Genomic DNA, 21,449 nt, shown 5'->3' on the forward strand with positions numbered 1-21,449 from the left:
ATTAAGAGAGAAAGAGAAACTCTTTCTTGCAAAGAACAAGAACTCACTCCCTGTAGCGATCTTATTCCCATTCCTGTGCTAAATGCTCCCCCTTGTGTACCAAAAGAGCAGACCGAATTCATCAGAATGCATTTTAAAACTCCCCAGCACAATAAGAAAGCAAAGCTCTGAGAATTGTAGAGAAGGCGGTCAAAGTATGGCACACTTTAATGCACTCTCTCCCAGCCCCCAGCCAACGGTGTGGTTCCCATTCCCCAGGTTGTGCCCCATAAGGTCAAAATCTGAGTTTCAGTTCTGATGGAGCGAGCATATGGTTGGCCAAGGGGTGGGGAGGAGGGTACCTATAGCCTTACCTGTGAAGATCACGGGCTCCAGAGTCAAATAGCCCAGGGGCTAAATCCCACTAGGTCTTACTTAGCTGAGTGACCTCTTTGAGCATCAGCTTTGTCATCTGTGAGCCAGGGATGACAGTAGTACCTATCAAAGGGTAACTGGGAGAATGAACTGAGATAATGCAGCCCAAGACACAGCCTAGGGCTTGGCCCATGATTTAGCAAGTATTAGGAATTCCTTGGCAGACCAGTGGTTAGGACTCAGCACTTTCACTGCCAGGGACCACAGTTCAAACCCTGCTTGAGGAGTTAAGATCCCATAAACCACGTGGGATGGCAAAAAAAAAAAAAAACAGATTTAAAGCTCAGTAAGTATTAATCATTATTATGATATAACCTCTTCTTGAAGAGGCTTCTAAGAGAGTTCCTGAGACATCCTACTGCCTTGGAGAACATCATTTGAAAAATACTGCCCTAAGTATCTGATTTGTAGAATTTATTCTTGGATAGAATCCATCCTATGTTTTTTCTACAAAGCTAACATTACTCATCTTATATTAAAAACAAAATATAGGGCCTCCCTGGAGGTAGTGGTAAAGAATCAGCCTGTTAGTGCAAGAGACATGGGTTTGATCCCTGATCCGGGAAGATCCCACATGGTGTGGAGCAACTAAGCCACAACCACTGAGCCTGTGCTCTAGAACCAGGGAGCCACAACGACTGAGCTCACCTGCCACAGTTACTGAAGCCCGTGTGCCTGAGAGCCTGTGCTACACAACAAGATAAGCCACCACCAAGAGAAGCCCGCAACTAAAGAGTAGCCCCCTGATCGATGCAATTAGAGAAAAGCAACGGAGACCAAACACAGCCGAAAATTAAATAAATAAAGTGCTTTAACATAAACAAATAAGAAAAAACCAAAACTCTCCTTCAAAGATTCATGCACTGAAAAGGACTATTTCATTAGGAATGGCTTTCCTCATCAGTGATTTCCAAGGAAACGGATTTTTGAGTTCTCTACCAAGTGTTCTGCTCACCATTGTGCCTCCTCTGGATCTTCTGCCTGACAGCCTAACCATGGTCTCCTTTAAGGCAGCGACTCTCGAGCCCCATCACATGATGCCTGCAGGCTCTCATTCATGCTCCTGTGTCGCATCCCCAGTGCCTATGCCACCTCCGCCTTTTGCTCTGCCTCTTCCTTTCAACAAATCCTCACTGAGCATCTGTCTCTGAAAGACACAAGTCTTGTTGGTCTTGGGTACTAAATTATCCAGACCATACTTCCTGCCTTTTATGAGTTTATACTGGTGTCTAATAGGCCAGACTCTAGTAGGAAAGCCAAACGTGTAAAAAGATCCGGGGAGACATTACAGTGAATACAAAGACTGGTTAGTATCAGAGAACATCAGGAGCCCACTGGATTTAGGAGAGCTGAATTAAAATCCTAGATTTCCTACAGACTGGATCTGTGAGCTTAAACAAGTGAAATAACCTCTCAGGGCTTCCCTGATGGTTCAGATGGTAAAGAATCTGCCTACAATGAGGGAGACCTGGGTTCGATCCCTGGGTTGGGAAGATCCTCTGGAGAAGGAAATGGCAACTCACTATACTATTTTTGCCAGAAAAATCCCATGGACAGAGGAGCCTGGAGGGCTACAGTCCATGGGGTCACAAAGAGTTGGACATGACTGAGCGACCTCGACATACCATCTTTCAACTGTCTTAGGTTGCTGCTGCTGCTGCTAAGTCTTAGGTTGGGTTCCCCCAAAGGAGGAACTGAGACTGGGGGCTGGGGTACAGGTGGTTTATCTGAGAGGTGATCCTAGCAAGCAGTGGCCTGGAGTGGAGAGGTGAGGTGGAAGAGGCAAAGGGGAAGGTCACTGTGAAGGCAATGAGCAGATAGTGGGGGCTTCACCCTGCTGGGTACCCTTGGGAGAAGGTGCAGCACCCCACTCGGAGCTGTGCCCTTTGAGGAGAAAGAAAGCAGAAGTCTTTATCCACCAGCTCCGGCATATCAGCAGACACTGAAGGCTGCTCTGGGTGTGTTAACTCCTTCCTGTATCCAGCCTGCCTGAGCCAGGGTCAAGTGCACCAGGACCAAGGAAAGCCCTTCATGGATGCACCAGGGCTTCATTCAGGTGAGAAAGAGTAAGGGGCGATGGGCACCCGATGGGAGGGAGGGACTGACAGCAGCTGCTACAGCTTCTAGGAGAACTGTTTTGCAAATGAGAAACTCAGGGAGCCCTGAACAGAAGCATTAAGTGCACTTGGATGTAAAAGCAGGATGAAGCACCTCCTCCACCGACCCCTGGATGACAGAGCATCTTAAGCATGTTCTTATCTCCTTGCTTCCTCTTCAGCTTTCAACTGGTATGAGCCCCACCAAGTCCTCAAGACAAAATCTTCCATATCCATCCTCCCTCCCATTTCCACGAAGGCCTCCCTAGTCCTGACCCTCTTCTGTCTGCACGCAGAGGCCTCTTTCCTTTGGTCTCCCCTCTGCCAACCCCCACCTGCCAATCACAGTCCAAGGACACACTACACAATGCTAGTTTCCCCACATCCCTCCCCTGTTGAAGAGCTTGCCCCCAGAGCCCCCCCCACCCTTTTTTTTATTATAAGATTAAGCCCTGATGGGATGTCCCTGGTGGTCCAGTGGCTAAGACTCTGTGCTCCCAATGCAGGCGGCCCAGGTTTGATCCCTGGTCAGGGAACCAGATCCCACATGCCTCAACTAAAGATCCTGCCTGCCACAACGAAAACGGAAGATCCCGCGTGCCACAGCTAAGACCCGGTGCAGCCAAATAAATTTTTTAAAAGATGATTAAGCCCTAAATCTCATCTTGCTCTCAAGGCTCTCATATTGTAAAGACACACCGCATTCCGAATACAGGCCACCCCATTACTTCCCCGGGCTCTCACTTCTATAATCCACTCAGCATCTCAGTCCCAAGACCAGCAGGAGAAGCAATGCTCTAATTCCGCATTTGGATTTATTCCAATGCGACTGGATCTTCGTCTCAGCGGGTAGCAATCCTGGAGCCAGACCCAGGTTCAGATGACGTTCATGTGCGTGTTGACTGTGCTCCTTGGGGAACGTTGCCCATACCCGTTTCCTCATTTGAGCCATAGATAATAACAATCCCTACTTCATATGGTTGTTGTGAGGATGAATCAGTTCATATACAGGCAGTAGCTTTGACCTGCGCTCGTACAAACGGAGAGCCCAATAAATGTTGGCTATCATGACGAGTTCCCACAAGGGGTTATTTTAAGATTCTTAAAAGAAGTTCAAGAGTGATCTATCTACTAAGAAGGTTTTCACTCTGCATGAGCTCATGCTTTCTGAGCGTTTCTGCCCCCAGGCTGCAGCTCAAAGCCATATAAGGCACCAAAACACATTCCTCATAAGCGCAAGCAGCTCTTTAAAGGTCTCACCTTTACTCCCAGCAGCCAAATCAAAGGTTAGCACTGCTGAACAGAAAGCTAAGATCGGTATAATAGGAAAACAATTGGAGGCATGTTTCCTCATTACTCAGTCTCAGCATATGGACATTGCTGTCAAGTTCTCTAAGTGTGTGTCACACATTCTGGCTTCCCGTGCTGCTGGTCAACCCCACTTTCACTCCAGAGAACACCTGAGGATGCAATTGTTAAAAGCTCTGCTTTTGCTTATTTTAAAAAAAAAAGATCATGGGGGTAAATGTGTGAGTGAGGGAAGGTATGATTTATATATATTTTAATCTTATTTATTTTCAATATTTTGAATAAAATATTATTTGTTTTATTTATTAATGAGTAAAATTATTGATGGGGCTCACAACTTTTTTTGTTTTTGATAGGGGTACAGTTTGAAATGGAGCAGGACCACACAGTCCTTGCGCCCACCACCACATGTTCTCTGCATGCCTTTTGCCTGTGGAAAACTTAAGTCAAAGAATAAGTTTAATCAGAGAAATGTGGAAATGTGGAAACAAAAGAAAACAGTCAAAGGAGACTAAATAATAGTAATGTTATCATTAAGCACAATCAAGAATCTTTAGTTCTTTCTCAAGGGCTATAGAGAATATTCTGATCTATATCCTGTGAGCTGTACTATAGATACTAGAACACCAGGTAGAAAAGTTAACTACATGATGACCAGACTGTACCCAGAATATGAGCTGCCACAATGCATTTTAAAATGTTTCCTCATTTATCTGGCTGTGTTGGGTCTTAGTTGCGGCATGTGGAATTCTTTAGTTGCAAGGAAATGGGAACAAATGCACCCCGGAACTGAAGATTAACTGTACCTAAAACAAGCAAGATGATGCTGGTCAGACCAGTGATGACTAATTTGAAGATGACTGTTAGAGATGACTGTGCTGCTTGTGCATGTAAACTCCCCTACTCTGTCTATAAAAGCTCTCCCCCACTGCTTGTTGTGGGGGTGTGCTGGGGGCTGGGGGGAAGTCGGCCTTTGGACAGATGTCTGCCACCCTTCCCTAGCTGCCAGCATCTGAAATAAAGTAAACTTGCCTTTCCACCAACCTGGCCTGTTTATTGGCTTTTGAGCGGCAAGCAGCTGCAGTGAGCAGCCACGGCAAGCAGCCAGACCCCCATGCATACTTTTCGGTAACAAGTCGATTGACAATGTTGTGTTAGTTTCAAGTGTACAGCAAAGGAGGCTCATGACTCTTAAAAACACAAAAGGATATATGATGGAGTTTCCCCTCTTCCTCTAATGCCAGCCACCCAGCTCTCCTCTCCAGAGCCCACTACTATCACCAGTTTCTTTGGGATATTGGATATTCTTTATATTCTGTACAAATACAAGCAAATATATACCTATTTTCTCTCTCTCTCTTTTTTTCTTTAACCAAGACACAAAGGCAGCAAATACATATATGTTCTAGGGTCCTTCCAAAGTAAAGATGGATTGACTTTTATCTATTTTTAAGTATTTATTTGGCTGTGCTGGATCTTCGTTGCAGCATACAGAATTCTTTGGTTGCAACATGCAAACTCTTAGTTGCTGCATGTGGGAGATCTAGTTCCCTAGCCAGGGATCAAACTCAGTCCCCTGCACAGGGAGCACAGAGTCTTAGCAACTAGACCACCACAGAAGTCACCATTATCTTCTCTTTCAATACACAGTTTTTCCACTTGCTTTTTAAATTTAATCTTACTAAATATTTAATACATGTGAAAGAATATAAACTTAAGATAAAGAGTAAAAACATTACCAGTCAGCCTAAGAAACATAAGCTTCATATGTTTTCATAGCTTCCTGAAGTTTTCTTCCATGTTGTTGTTCAACTAGGTTGTGTCCAACTCTTTGTGACTCCAAGAACGGCAGCACGCCAGGCTTCCCTGTTCTTCACCATTTCCTGGAGTTTGCTCAGACGAAAGTCCATTGAATCAGTGATGCCATCCAACCATTTCATCATCTGTGGCCCTCTTCTCCTGCCCTCAATCTTTCCCAGCATCAGGGTCCTTTCCAGTGAATCAGCTCTTCACATCACGTGACCAAAGTATTGGAGCTTCAGCTTCAGTCCTTCCAACGAATATTCAGGGACTGACTGGTTTGATCTCCTTAGTGTCCAAGGGACTCGCAAGAGTCTTCTCTAGCACCACAGTTGGAAAGCATCAGTTCTTCGGTGCTCAGCTTTCTTTACAGTCCAACTCTCACATCTGTACACGACTATTGGAAAAATCATAGCTTTGACTATATAGACTTTTGTCGGCAAAATGATGTCTGTACTTTTTAATATGCTGTCTAGGTTAGTCATAGCTTTTCTTCCAAGGAACAAGTATCTTTTAATTTCATGGCTACACTCACTATAGGCAGTGATTTGGGATTGCCTTCCACAGAGTTTGAAACAAATTGATTTTTTTTTATTTTTGAAAATTTCCAAGATGCCTAGAAGTTTAATAGCCGGCAACATCATTTAAGTTACAGAACTAAGAGGTTGGGAAAATGAAAGGATCATCACTTTAAAGTGACATTTTTAAAGGATGAGCTAAATATCATTTTTTGTTTCACCCTGAGGTAATCATGGAAAGCAACTCTTGGCTTTTCCTTCAATACTTGCTAAAGGGTCCAGGTACATACTTTATTCTGGCATAATTCCTGTAAGGGTTGATGTTTTTCAGAACTGACCAAAATAATTATTTCCTGTAATGAGATAATTATGTAATCAAGTTCAGCAACATTTCTTTGTAATTCTGTTTACTTAAAAATGACTAATGCTTTAGGTATTTAAGAAGTGCATCCTGTGCTCCAAGCTTTGAAATAAAAGTCCTTGTGATATGTAAGTTCTCCTGACATTTAATAGCATCAGGAATAAGCAGGTTGACTATTAACTGAATTGTTTATCTGGAAATATAACCACTGTCAGATTATAGGGAACTATGAAATGGAATGTCACAGTGTCTAGAATTTGGCATTGGAGATTCCTGTAAATAAGTACAGTGAGTTAAAGTGACTTACTCCAATATTATAAAGCAATTATCCTCCAATTAAAAATAAATTTAAGAAAAAATGAAGTGACTTACTTAAAGCCAACATTACATATATATATATATATATATATATATATATATATATATTTACTTATTGACTTATTTGGGCTTCCCTGGTGGCTCAGTGGTAAAGAATCTGCCTGCCAATGTAGAAAACACAGGATCCCTGGGGCAGGAAGATCCTCTGGGGAAGGAAATGGCAACCCACTCCAGTATTCTTGCGTGGAGAATTCCATGGACAGAGGGGCCTGGCGTGCTGCAGTCCATGGGGCTGCAGAGAGTCAGACATGACTGAGCAACTAAACGCAAGAGCAGCATTTATTTCTTTGGCTGCTTTGGGTTTAGTTGTAGTACACAGGATCTTCACTGCATCAAGCGGATCTTCCCTTGCAGTGCATGGGCTCTCTAGTTGTGGCTTGTGGGCTTAGCTGCCCCATGTAACATGGGCTCTTAGTTCCCCAACCAGGGATCAAACCCACATCCCTTGCATTGCAAAGTGGATTCTTAACCACTGGACCACCAGGGAAGTCCCAAAGCCAGCATTACTTCTGATCATGAATCCACCTACAGCAAAAGGAGTAAGTCAATGAGTCGGTGCCTTAGGATTCTCTGGTTTTACCATGCTCCTCATAACCCGGAAGTAGCTGATCTTCTGGAAGGTAGAATAAATGGCCTGTTGAAGGCAGGCACAGCACCAGCTGAGAGACACCACCTGGTGATGCTGACCTCCTGTCCTGAAGAATGCCGTAAGCTATGACAGTGCTGCCAGAATTCCCGGATCTAGGCACCAAAGGATATGTGTGAAGCATCTCTGGCCGCTACACCCAATGATCCCCTCTCCAAATGTTTGCCTCCCTTCTCTGTGATTTGAATCAAACCCTTTTTGGCTTCAAGCAGCAAGAATGATTTCTGTTGCCTGACTGGTATGCTTACTGAATCAACACCTCTCAGAGAGGGCTTCGAACATCAGCCTTTTGTGTGTGTGTGTGTGTGTGTGTGTATGCTTACTGAATCAACACCTCTCAGAGAGGGCTTCGAACATCAGCCTTTTGTGTGTGTGTGTGTGTGTGTGTGTGTGTGTGTGTGTGCAGGCTTTCTCCAGTTGCAGTGAATGGTGGCTACTCTCCAGTTGTGGTGCATGGGCTTCTCATTGCAGTGGCTTCTCTTTTTGGAGACCACAGGGCCTAGGTGTGCAGGCTTCAGTGATTGTGGAGCTTAAGTTGCTCTGTGGCATTTGGGATCTTCCAAGACTAAGGATCGACCTTTTGTCCCTTGCATTGGCAGACAGATATTTAACCACTGGACCACCAGGGAAGAACAAAATAACTCTTTCTTAAGTGAAGCAATGAAAGCCCAGAGAGGTTAAGTGACTTCCTCAAGGTCACACAGCAAGTGACTAACAAAAGCACAATTATAATGGGGACTAAAGACTCAAACCTGATTTTTCCTGTATTCTGAGTGCAGGCAGAATCTAGGTCTCCTCTGTACCTGGCCCCAAGGAGGTCACACACAGCTCTGTACCCCATGGGCCTTGAGTGGAAAGTGACTCATATATCACCCATGTTTCTAGAAATGGTGTCTGTCAGAACAGTGTGGCTTTATTAACATTTTTACCGTCAATATCTTTCCAACGTTCTTCCCAGAAATTGCTCTAAAACTCCAGGTCCCCATGGAAACCATTGGAAAGACTGCCTATTGACTCTACATGTGATGCTGCTACGACTGCTCCCTTGATAACAAACGGATGCTATTAAAAGCCTGGCTCAAATGGAAGCCTGCTATAGCTCATGGCGAGAGCCACATTCTCTTTGGACTGACAGGGCGAAAAGAAATCACCCTCTGATGCTAGGCTACATGGTCAAGTGTAGAGGAGAGAAGGAAAAAGTAATGCCTTCCCCAACTGTCACGAGCAGATACACAGGACAAGGTGCTTTCAATATATGTTTACAAGAGGAGGCTAGAGTGAAGAACCCACCAAGGTGTGAGAGTGATACTGATTAAGTCAACTCACAATAATCTTTGCTATCTGCCATTTGTAATGTCCTTTCTAGATCAAAAAGTGAAAGAGTAGTGGAGTGGAGGCCTGAGAGACCGAAAAAGAAAAAAGGATAATACCACCTAAATAAGAATTATATACCTTTCCTAAACAGTACAGTACTGTTTATAAAAGGACAGTACCATCTGAAAATGGAACAGAACCTGGTCAAAAGGAAGAACGCAAAGAGCAAGAATTTAGCAGCAATTTTCCGGCATTACCCTTACCCAGAGATGGGGGCAGTGGGGAACCTGACCTTCCAGACCCCTGAGGTAGCAGGGATTGCTCCTTCATTAAATGTTCCAGGCATGTTTGTTGGGCACCTACATAGTGGCAGACAACATGCTAGGCAAAGCAGAGAGAGCTCACAGTCTAGTGACGGGAGATAAAAACAGACTTTACACAAAATAAATATAGCAAATCACTTCAGTTAAGTGATAACTGCTGTGAAGGGAGAAGTGGAGAATCAGTCTGATACTGACTGGGGCGGGCAGCTTCTGACACGTGACCAGGAAAGAATTAGCTGAACTGTCAGGGAGCCGACAGCCAAGAGAAAATATGAAGGGGCAGGAAAAGGGTCAAATTAGAGCAAATAGCATGTGAGGTCCCTAAGGAAGGAATGAGTTCCTCCTTCTCAGGCATAGAAACTCACCAGCGAGGCACGGCAGGAAACAGCCAGGAGCAGGGGCGCTGGAATCACAGAGGCAGCCATGACCAGACCCTGCAGGGCATTGTGGGCCAGAGTAAGAACAGTGGATTTTACCTTTTCCCCTTTTTGTGAACACTGATTTTTTTAAAGCATGTCACTTATTTATTTCTGCTTGGCTCTGCTGGTCTTCACTGCTGTGAACAGGCTTTCTCTAGTTGCAGCAGCGGAAGCTACTCTCTAGGTGCTGTGTGTGGGCTTCTCATTGTGGGGGCTTCTCTTGTTGTGGAGCACAGGCTCTAGACAGCAAGACTTCAGTAGTTGTGACACATGGGCTTAGCTGCTCCGTGGCATGTGGGATCTTCCAAGACCAGGGATCAAGCCTGTGTCTCCTGCATTGGCAGGCAGATTCTTAACAACTGGGCCACCAAGGAAGTCCTGGATTTTATCTTAAGTACTGTTGAAGCTAGTGTGAAGTTCTGGTAGTGGCAGTTGTTTTGAAATAAGGAAGTGAGATCATCTGTTCATATGTTTAAAAGATCACCCTGGCTGCTTTGTGGAGACAACACTGAAAGGCGGGAAGGGGACAAAGCGAAAAAGCAGGGAGTCTATTAAGGATGGTGCCTAGACTTCTCTATGACCTGGATGAAACACACCCAGCATTCTACCCATGGGTTCCCCATCTGTGGATTTCAGTCTGCAATTTTCCATCAGTGGTTGGTTGAGTCCACTGATGTGAAACCCATAGTTACCGAGGGCCGGCTGTATCGCACCATTTTATATAAGGAATTTGAACATCCATGGGGCTTGGTATCCATGGGAGTCCTGGAACCAATCCCCCATGGGTATCAAAGGATGACTATCCGTCTGGAGTATCCAGCTTTCTTTCCTCCAGTCGATGCTGAGGAAGGCAGTATGAACTGATGGACGGATCTAGTCAAAACACAGATGTGTTCACCCTGAGTGAGACCGGTGGGCCTTGAGGACAGGTCTCTGATGTCCCTAGAGGTCTCTCTGGGGGACTTGAAGTGGTCAGTTTGTTCATCATGAAGGAAGACTTGGATGATGGCCACGATCAGGACAGCCCCCTCTTGACCCACATTCCCCTTCAGGACAGCCCCTCTTCTCTATTCCTTTCATCAGACCACTCTGCCTCCTGCCTCCCTTTCTCTCCTAAGCCCATTTCAAGGAGGCTTTCATCCCCACCGCTCCTCTGAACTTGCTCTGAAGCCATTTTCCAAGGCCGGTGGTCATCTCAGTCCTCAGCTTACTGAATTGGTCAGCGACATCTGACTCCCTCTTGAATTATTCTTCTCTGAGCTTTCCTGTCTTCTCCCCTCCCTACCCTGACCAGCCCCTCCTTCCATCCTCTTTCTGGAGTCTTCATCTCCTGACCTCTAAGTGTAAAAGCTCCCGGGGCTAGGGCCCCCACATCTTCAGTCTACACTCATTCAGTCAATGATCTCACTGAGTCCTGTGCCTTTAAATACTGTTAACTGAGGTCTCCCCAGTTTATATTCACAGTCTGAACCTCTCCCCTGAATGCCTTTATCCAACTATTTGACATCTCTTCTTAGACATCTAACCAGCATCTCGAATTTAAGATGCCCAAAATAAAACTCTTGATCCTCCTCCCCAAGATTTCTCCACCTACCATCTTCCCCAACCTGGTAAATAGCAACCATTCTTCCACACACAGTATGTGTCCACTGTCCGTCTTCTCCACCAGAATGCAGGCTCTGTGAGCGCAGGAGCTTGTTTTCTTCACTGCTCAATCACCAGGGCAGGAATGCTGCTCGGCACATAGCAAGAGCTACTTACTGAATGGATAAAACACTTCCTTGAGGAAGCCTCCCAGTCCCCTTTAACCAGATAATCTCCCCCATTACATGTTCTCATGGGGCTTCCCAAGTGGCTCGATGGTGAAGAATCCGCCTGCCAAGCAGGAGCTGCAGGTACAATCCCGGAGTCCTTGGGAAGATCCTCTGGAGGAGGAAATGGCAACCCACTCTAGTATTTTTGCCTGGGAAATCCCATGACAGAGGAACCTGGCGGGCTACAGTCAACGGGGTCACAAGGAATCCGACACAGCTGAGCGAGCTACTGAGCACGCACGCACGAACGCTCACACGTGCTCTCTCAGAACTGCTACCTCTCCTTGACAGCACTCACAGCTGCAAGTGCACAGTCATTTGATTGCTGCTGCTCTCCATCACGAGTCTATAAGTTACAGAAGAGCAGAAGCTACTCTGGTTTCAGTTACCAGCATCTGTCCTGGGGCCTGAAGTTATAGAGTAAGCCCTCAATAGGTAAAAACAATAATACTGGTGTTTTTTTTAATATTTACTATACTTGGCTGTGCTGAGTCTTAACTGTAGCACACAGGATCTTTACCCTTTGTGGAAACATGCAGGATTTTTAGTTGCAGTGTGAGAACTCTTAGTTATAGCATGTGGGATCTAGTTCCCTGACCAGGGATTGAACCCAAGCCCCCTGCATTGGGAGCTCAGGGTCTTAGCCACTGGACCACCAAGTAAGTCCCTCAGTTCAGTTCAGTCGCTCAGTCGTGTCCGACTCTTTGCCACCCCATGAATCACAGCACGCCAGGCCTCCCTGTCCATCACCAACTCCCAGAGTTCACTCAGACTCACGTCCATCGAGTCAGTGATGCCATCCAGCCATCTCATCCTCTGTCATCCCCTTCTCCTCCTGCCCCCAATCCCGCCCAGCATCAGAGTCTTTTCCGATGAGTCAACTCTTCGCATCAAGTGGCCAAAGTACTGGAGTTTCAGCTTTAGCATCATTCCCTCCAAAGAAATCCCAGGGCTGATCTCCTTCAGAATGGACTGGTTGCATCTCCTTGCAGTCCAAGGGACTCTCAAGAGTCTTCTCCAACACCACAGTTCAAAAGCATCAATTCTTCAGCGCTCAGCCTTCTTCACAGTCCAACTCTCACATCCATACATGACCACTGGAAAAACCATAGCCTTGACTAGATGGACCTTTGTTGGCAAAGTAATGTCAGAGATTGTTAAATGAATAAACGGATAATATAGGCTAGGGGTTCTCTCTCCAGAAAAATACACTCATACACACTCAGTGTGTATTAGGACTCTAGGTTAGGGACCCTTTGCCTTAGTATAGTCAGGCTGCTGTAACAAAATACCACAGACTAGGTAGTTAATAAGCCTCAGTAATCTATTGCTCGCAGTTCTAGAGGCTGTGAGTCTAATCAGGGTGCCAGCATGGTTGACTTCTCATTGTATCCTTACATGGCAGAAGGGGCTAGGGCACTTTAGGGGATTTCTTTGATAAGACCACTAATCCCCTTCATGAGGGCCGCACATTCCTAATCTTTTTTAAAAATATTTTATTTGGCTGTGCTGGGTCTTAGTTGCAACACAGGTCTTTGATCTTCGCCACAGCATATGGAATCTACAGTTGCAGCATGTGGACTCTTTACTTGTGGCATGTGGAATCTTTTAGTTGAGGCACTCAGGATATTTAGTTGCGGCATGTGGGATCTAATTCCCTGATGAGAGAGCGAACCCAGGCTCCCTGCTTTGGGAGCACAAAATCTTAGCCACTGGACTACCAGGGAAGTCCTCCCTACCCCCCTACTAATCTCTAATCTCCCCCCCACACACAGACACATGCTACCTCCTAATACCATTCCCTCTGGGGGTCAAGATTATACCATATGAATTCAGGGAGTGGGTTGGAGGAGATACAGATATTCAGGCCATAGCATCCTTGCTGAATTCCAACAGGCTAAAGCTACTATGCAGTTCACCAGGGTGAAATACAGGGATATTGTTCCTTCTCTACGTCTGTTCGGTCAAGGCACACAGGGAAGTACTGATAGATATTCTGACGAAATGTTCTCATTAGTCAGGGTATTTCTGAACACTCTTCTCAGAAATGTCACAAACAATCACATCCAAACAGGATCGGGAGGGAAAACAGGGGAACAAAGGGCAAAAGAATAGGCTGAGATAATCCCTCCCGCAGAACATTCCCGTCATTTCTCTGCCAAGAGGAAAAAACAGTAGCAACAGTTGTCTCACAACCAAATTCAACCTCATCGACCAGCTACGGCTGCTTTATGTGCACAATTACACACCATTTCATTGATTTTTATAATGAGCAGCGCTAGTGGAAACACACTGAGAGAACCTCATAAATATACATTCATTCATGCAGCAAATGCTCATGGAGCATCTATTGTGTGCCACACACTGCAAGACAAACAGTATGGGGGGACTACTTCGCACTTTTTGTGCACACTGAGTATCAGAAGCTGATCTGGAATAGTCAGAATACAGCCTCAACACCACACTGCACTTATAACTAGCAGCTTCTTCCACTCGGTGTCATATAAAGGCGACAAAAGGACTTGCTTAGAGAAATTGTCATCAGCCTCCAGAATGAGTAGTATAGAGTCAGCTCAGTTGGTAAAGAATCTGTCTGCAATGCGGGAGACCTGGGTTTGATCCCCGGGTTGGGAAGATCCCCTGGAGAAGGGAAAGGCTACCCACTCCAATATTCTGGCCTGGAGAATTCCAAAGAATTTACACTCCATGGAGTCGCAAAGAGCAATTTCAAATTTCAAATATTCACTTTCAAATACTGCATACCGGTAACCAAGCACCACACAGAAGAGGCAGCGGTGCTAACACGAGTCTCCAGCTCTCGCCCACTGAAGAGCTGACGGTAACCCTGAACCAGGGGAACCAAGTGAATGATTCCGGTTCAGTCTGGATTTGTTTTTCTGGTCCTAGGGATGCTCGTGTGTTTCCAAATTTTCTGGTTCTGTAACATCTGTACTGGAATAATCACTTCTTCCTTCAAGATCCTTTTAAGTAACTAGAGAAAAGTTCTTTATTTTGGCTTACATCCCATGTTTGTTCGAAGTGAAATCTCTAAGTGCCAAGTCTTTACCAAAAGATTGCTATACAACAGGCTCCTCCAAGGTTCGCCCTCTGCTTTACAAGCAAATGAGAGTGAGGTAATAAAAGACATCCTAAAAAAGGACAGAGGTTCTGTCCCTTGAACCTGAGCATTCTCCATATGTCTTCTCTTATAGGGCAGTTCTGTCTTACTCATCATGGCCTAACTTTGCAAATGGTAGGCATGTAATACACCCTGGGTGGGTGAATGGATGGATGGAGGAAGGGGAAGAGGGATGGAACCTGCCACCTTGTAACTTCTAACTCTGTTCTCCAAAATGTATTCAAGGCAAATGACTGAGACTTCCTCTTCCCTGAATGGTTAATTAAGTACCTGGTATGTCCCAGGCTTCTAACCATCAGTGACTAAAAACTTGTCACTTTTATAGTAACCCCAGATCTTCATGATTTAGGCACATATCCACCATCACCAGGTCCAGCTTTTTAATAACCATTCTCCACCAAGAATTTCTGTGCATTGTCAAGGGTTCTTGCTATTATAAACTGAACGTATGCAAGCCCCCCACTAGCTCCTCAATCCTATGTAAGGTCACTTTCTACTTCCAAGTCCTGAAGGTGCCTCCCAAGGCACCCTTGGCTGCCTCACGCTCACAAGGACCCCCGCGCCCTGCCGGCACCCACCGACCCCACTCCCTTCCACCTGGTTCACTGCAGCTATGCCCCACCTCACACAGCTCCCAAAATCCATCACCAACCTAGAGTTGACCATTGACTGACCAGCCTGAACCACTGACCAAGGCTTCACTGACAAGGCAGAGACAACCACTGACTCACATGTGGAGAACACAGACTTTTCACTCTGTCTGCTGAGGTGGAATTAAACACCCTGAGTTCTGAAGCAGTCAATGAGGCACTGCTGATTCCAATTCTCTTCACACAGAGAACTCTGAAGTAGATTATGACTATGAAGATTATAGTCATAGATTATATCTTCATAGATTATATCTATGAAGTAGCTTATGATGTCACTGCTGATTTTTCCAAAGAACCCATGACTGAATCCCCAGAGGAGTCCGGCATCTTCATGGGAAGAAACAAGCCCGGATCAGTGTTGTTTTTTCAGAAAATGAAGCAGATTCTCCATTAGCTGTGACCATCACTCTGCAAACCCCAACTTTCTACAGAGATTCTGAGCCTCTAAACAAATCCGTGCTGTGCTGTGCTTAGTTACTCAGTCGTGTCCGACTCTTTGCAACCCCATGGACTGTGTAGCCCACCAGGCTTCTCTATCCACTGGGGATTCTCCAGACAAGAATATTGGAGTGGGTTGCCATGCCCTCCTCCAGGGGATCTTCCCAATCCAGGAATCGAACCCAGGTCTCCCACATTGCAGGCTGATCCTTTACCACCTGAGCCACCAGGGAAGCCCAAGAATCCTGGAGTTGGTAGCCTATCCTTTCTCCAGGGGAAACTTCCCAACCCAGGAATCAAACTGGGGTCTCCTGCACTGCAGGGGGATTCTTTACCAGCTGAGCTACCAGGGAAGCCTGTGAACGAGCCTACCACTCCTTAATAGGAGCTTGAATAATCGCAAAAACAAGTAGTGAGACATTCAGTATGAGGACAAACAGAAAAGCAGGAACTGTACTCGGACAGAAAAGGGGCCTCTTACGCCCCCTTTAATGTGGGCTCAATAGAGGTCCATTTGAACTCAAGGGCAACTCCCCAAAAAGGCCTGATGAAACGGAGCTTCATAGAATATAAGAGCTATAGCCTCAGGCTTTCAGATCAGATCAGATCAGTCGCTCAGTCCTGTCCGACTCTTTGTGACCCCATGAATTGCAGCACGCCAGGCCTCCCTGTCCATCACCAACTCCCAGAGTTCACTCAGACTCATGTCCATCGAGTCAGTGATGCCATCCAGCCATCTCATCCTCTGTCATCCCCTTCTCCTCCTGCCCCCAATCCCGCCCAGCATCAGAGTCTTTTCCAATGAGTCAACTCTTCGCATGAGGTGGCCAAAGTACTGGAGTTTCAGCTTTAGCATCATTCCCTCCAAAGAAATCCCAGGGCTGATCTCCTTCAGAATGGACTGGTTGCATCTCCTTGCAGTCCAAGGGACTCTCAAGAGTCTTCTCCAACACCACAGTTCAAAAGCATCAATTCTTCGGCGCTCAGCCTTCTTCACAGTCCAACTCTCACATCCATACATGACCACAGGAAAAACCATAGCCTTGACTAGATGAACCTTTGTTGGCAAAGTAATGTCTCTGTTTTTGAATATGCTATCTAGGTTGGTCATAACTTTCCTTCCAAGGAGTAAGCGTCTTTTAATTTCATGGCTGCAGTCACCATCTGCAGTGATTTTGGAGCCCAGAAAAATAAAGTCTGACACTATTTCCACTGTTTCCCCATCTATTTCCTATGAAGTGGTGGGACCGGATGCCATAATCTTCATTTTCTGAATGTTGAGCTTTAAGCCAACTTTTTCACTCTCCACTTTCACTTTCATCGAGAGGCTTTTGAGTTCCTCTTCACTTTCTGCCATAAGGGCATGCTTCTATTCTGTTGCTCTGAGTCAACCGCTCAAATCCCAGCCTCTCAGGCCACTGGTGCTCCACTGTTCTCCTTTGACGCCCAAGACCAGCTACTTTCAAGGTTCCCCAGGCCGAACTGGGCCCCTAGTGACACAGTTCGTTCCCTTCACTCCCAGAGGACAGGGCTTTCAAGAGGGTGGGAGTGGGGCGAGGGCGCGCTGCACGAAGGGGAGCGGTGAGGAACACGCCCCGTGCTGTCCGTGCCGCCCGTGGTCCCTCCAGCCACCAGGCCTCGTTGCCCAGTCCGGTTCCCTCAGCCAGGTGTCTTCCTCACGCCAAGTGGCCTTCTCTCAGGAACCTGTTTTCCTCTCCTCTAGCTAGGATGGCTCAGAGGCCTCCTAGTCCATCAGACAAGCCTGCACATATCCGAACTGTAAATAAAGACAAGATTCACTTGGCTTCCTTCCCACCAGGCTCTCGAACCTCATGCAAAGCAAAAGGTATGGATGGACAGCAGTGTTCCTAACATTTTGTGAAGGGCAATAATCCCACAAATCCTGTAGGACACTGAAGGGGCAGTTTGCATGAGAACACCGTGGATCTAACTCCACCTGGATCATCAGCCTTACTTCCAACCCCGTAGAAATACCCTGACAAGTCTTGAATGGGCTCTGTATTAATTAGCAGGGGTGGTGGCTAAACTGCAGAATCAAGGTGCACCAGTAACTCTGTGACTTAAACAAATACACAAGTGTGTCTCTTAAGGAAGCGCTCTACAGAACACTTTTCAGGCAGGCCTGCAGCTCAGCTCCATGGGGTCATTCAGGAATCCAGGCTGATGGTGGCTTTGCCATCTTCAGTGGATGGCTTCCAAGGTCACTCTAGCCACCATCATATGGAGAGGGTAATAGGCAGGAAGGCCAGGGGTCTCCAAACGCAGGAAACTGCAAGTGTTAGACGTTTTTTATCTGGCTCTTAAGCGGCAGGAGGAAACAAACAAGTGTTAGATTTTTTTCCCCTTCGCTATACAAATTTAAAGAGGTTTCTCCTAAAATTCTGTGTTGCCATAACGACATCTGGCTCCATCAGAATTTAACTTTCCTCAAACCTTGAGCTAACCAATGCGCTTTTCTTATGGAAACGTTTGTCTTAAGCTATGTTAATGTACTACGTACTTACCCTAGACTGTGTCTTCAAGTCAGTTCTGAATAAGACTCAGAACCGACTTGACAAGCCAGTATTTTTTACTCATCCATTGTTCTCCTAGTCTATGTTAATGAAAATACATATTGCTTGGAAATCTGCCTTTCTTTAAGATTCATGTCACTCGTTTTATGGCCTGGGATGACTCAGCTGGTGCTAATGTTATCTCAATGCATGTTGTGGGTGAGAGGCATGGTGCCAGTCTCTGAGTTCTGAGACATTTCCTTTCTCTACTTAGCAGACTGCTTAGTAGGTATATAACATCCGGCTAAAGGCTAGCAGAGAGGCACTCCTTCTGCCCCTTCTGATGTCTATGTCAGAAAATTTCTCTATCTTTTTTATACTTTAATAAAACTTTATTACACAAAAGCTCTGAGCAATCAAGTCTCACTGGCCCTGGATTGAATTCTCCTCCAGAGGCCAAGATTTGGCCTCTTTCATGGTTTAGCAACAACCTTTCAATATCGTGCAGTAGGCAAGGGGGAAAGATGTGAAGGAGGGGACGGACAATGTTTCCCAAGTCAGCCCTGTTAAGCGGCATGCACCCCCTCCCCTTAGAGCCCAACAGGGAGAACCTAGTCACGTGGCAACACCTAGCCACAAAGGACACTGGGAAATGTAGTCTCTAGCAGAACACCCACAATGCCAGCTACAACTCTGTTACTCTAGAACAGGGGACAGCAAACTATAGCCTACCGGTCAAACCCTGCAGCCCCCAGATTTTACAAAGTTTTATGGAGCACAGCCACACCCACTCATTTACACACTGTCTACGGCTGCTTACTTGCTACGAAGGCCAAGGCTCAGCTGAGCAGTTAGTTATAGATGAGACCTTATAGCTGAGCGCCTTCACTTTGACTTTTCACTTTCATGCGTTGGAGAAGGAAATGGCAACCCACTCCAGTGTTCTTGCCTGGAGAATCCCAGGGATGGGGGAGCCAGGTGGGCTGCCGTCTATGGGGTCGCACAGGGTCGGACACGACTGAAGCAACTTAGCAGCAGCAGCCTGCAAAACCTAAAATAATTACTATTTGGCCCTTTATATTAATAGAAAACATTTGTATCCCCTTTTCTAGAAAAAAAAAGAATGGATTCAGTGGGACAATTAGCAGGCTACACTTTCAAAATTTAACTCAAAAACTGCTACAAAGATGCATGGCTAAAAATACTCCTTGAACTTTTTTTTTTTTTTTTGGTTGTACCAAGAGAATAAAACAACTTCAGGACTCTTAAATTATGAACCATGCACACCATAGACTACAACATATCCTTTAAAAGGAATGAGGAAGTCCAACATGTACTGATGGGATCACAATAAACTGTGGAAAATTCTGAAAGAGATGGGAATACCAGACTACCTGATCTGCCTCTTGAGAAATTTGTACACAGGTCAGGAAGCAACAGTTAGAACTGGACGTGGAACAACAGACTGGTTCCAAATAGGAAAAGGAGTTCGTCAAGGCTGTATATTGTCACCCTGCTTATTTAACTTATATGCAGAGTACATCATGAGAAACGCTGGACTGGAAGAAACACAAGCTGGAATCAAGATTGCCGGGAGAAACATCAATAACCTCAGATATGCAGATGACACCATCCTTATGTCAGAAAGTGAAGAGGAACTCAAAAGCCTCTTGATGAAAGTGAAAGTGGAGAGTGAAAAAGTTGGCTTAAAGCTCAACATTCAGAAAACGAAGATCATGGCATCCGGTCCCATCACTTCATGGGAAATAGGTGGGGAAACAGTGGAAATAGTGTCAGACTTTATTTTTCTGGGCTCCAAAATCACTACAGATGGTGACTGCAGCCATGAAATTAAAAGACGCTTACTCCTTGGAAGGAAAGTTATGACCAACCTAGACAGCATATTCAAAAGCAGAGACATTACTTTGCCAACAAAGGTTCGCCTAGTCAAGGCTATGGTTTTTCCTGTGGTCATGTATGGATGTGAGAGTTGGACTGTGAAGAAGGCTGAGCGCCGAAGAATTGATGCTTTTGAACTGTGGTGTTGGAGAAGACTCTTGAGAGTCCCTTGGACTGCAAGGAGATGCAACCAGTCCATTCTGAAGGAGATCAGCCCTGGGATTTCTTTGGAGGGAATGATGCTAAAGCTGAAACTCCAGTACTTTGGCCACCTCATGCGAAGAGTTGACTCATTGGAAAAAACTCTGATGCTGGGAGGGATTGGGGGCAGGAGGAGAAGGGGACGACAGAGGATGAGATGGCTGGATGGCATCACTGACTCGATGGACGTGAGTCTGAGTGAACTCCGGGAGTTGGTGATGGACAGGGAGGCCTGGCGTGCTGCAATTCATAGGGTGGCAAAGAGTCGGACACGACTGAGCGACTGATCTGATCTGATCTGATATTAACTTTCAAAAGTAAGATGTAGAAGGGTACTTTTAGAATGTTACCATTTGTAGAAGAAAACAAAAACCAGAATTAATACATAATAATAGTAATACTTAATAATTAATACCTTAAACATATATGCTTACATGGGCACTAAAAAATTCCTGCAAGGATATAAAAGAAACAGAAAATATGTTACTTCTGGGTAGGGAAATCAGAAGGGAAATTTAAGGTGAGAATGGAAAGGAAGGGTACTTTCTATCATATACCTTTTCCCTCTCTTTTGGATTTGTACAATGTTCCTGTACCAGCTATTTTAACACCCTACAACATGACTGAGTCTTGAAACCATGATGCTCAGTGAAAGAAGCCAGTCTCCAAAGGCCACACGGTATCTTATTTCATGTATGTGAAATATCCAGAATAGGCAAATCCACAAAGACAAAAAAAAAAAAAGTAGATTAGTGGCTGCCTGGGGTGGAGGGAGGGGAAGTGGAGAGTGACAGCTGAGGGCTGCAGGGATCCTTCTGGGAGTAAGGAAAATTTTCTGAAATTGACACACAATGCTGAATAAATTAAAAGCTATCAGACTGTATACTTGAAAAGGGTGAATTGAGTATTATTTGAATTCCATCTCAAGAAAGCTATTGAGAGGCTTCAGTGCTGGCTCAGTGGTAAAGAATCTGCCTGCCAATGCAGGAGACTTGGGTTCAGTCCCTGCACTGGGAAGACACCCTGGAGAAGGCAACAGCAACCCAACAGCAACCCACTGCAGTATTCTCGTCTGGAGAAGTCCATGGAACAGCAACCCACTGCAGTATTCTCGTCTGGAGAAGTCCAAGGAACAGCAACCCACTGCAGTATTCTCGTCTGGAGAAGTCCAAGGAACAGCAACCCACTGCAGTATTCTCGTCTGGAGAAGTCCATGGA

General features: G+C 45.6%; 1 non-coding gene across 1 annotated transcript; it reads left to right on the forward strand.

The window, feature by feature from the left end:
- Positions 1-2,973: 2,973 nt before the first annotated feature.
- TRNAG-CCC (transfer RNA glycine (anticodon CCC)) lies at positions 2,974-3,046 on the forward strand. Its single transcript has one exon. It is a non-coding gene; the product is annotated as a tRNA-Gly (tRNA).
- Positions 3,047-21,449: the final 18,403 nt, after the last annotated feature.

This window comes from Bos taurus, chromosome 14, assembly GCF_002263795.3.
Source record: "Bos taurus isolate L1 Dominette 01449 registration number 42190680 breed Hereford chromosome 14, ARS-UCD2.0, whole genome shotgun sequence".
Lineage (NCBI taxonomy): Eukaryota > Metazoa > Chordata > Mammalia > Artiodactyla > Bovidae > Bos > Bos taurus.